We start from the raw sequence: 460 nt of genomic DNA, 5'->3' as shown, positions 1-460 counted from the left end.
CCTTCCCTGGGGGGGTCGCCTCCCCTTGGGTGACCGGCTGCCTTGTCCCGTTCAGCAAGCCTGCCTCACCCGTGAGCTGTCTGCAGAGTGTGATTTTAATTAAAATAATTATTCAAAAAACATTTTCATTTTTATTTTTCTTTACCCGGAGTGCTGGTAGCGAGTGCCTTTGCTCCGTTCGGGGCCCATTTGTAAGCAATTTACCCCAAGAATCTGGCAGGCGAAATTCCAGCAGCTCTACTGGGCGAGCAAGCCACACCGCGCGTTCCCGTGCCGCCTGCGGGTGAACGCCACTTGGTGAGCCGGGTTAGCAGCGCACGCACTTGTGCTTATCGGCTGGAAATGGGTTTCCTAGGGCTACTCCCTAATATTGACTTGAACCTCGCTGCTTCTGCCACGGCTCCTGGCAGCGAGCACCCCTACCCAAATCTTCATGGCTGGCCAAAACAAAAAAAGGGAC

The sequence above is a fragment of the Egretta garzetta genome, unplaced genomic scaffold (assembly GCF_000687185.1).
Source record: "Egretta garzetta isolate BGI_Z169 unplaced genomic scaffold, ASM68718v1 scaffold318, whole genome shotgun sequence".
NCBI lineage: Eukaryota > Metazoa > Chordata > Aves > Pelecaniformes > Ardeidae > Egretta > Egretta garzetta.
This window is presented reverse-complemented; position numbering follows the sequence as displayed.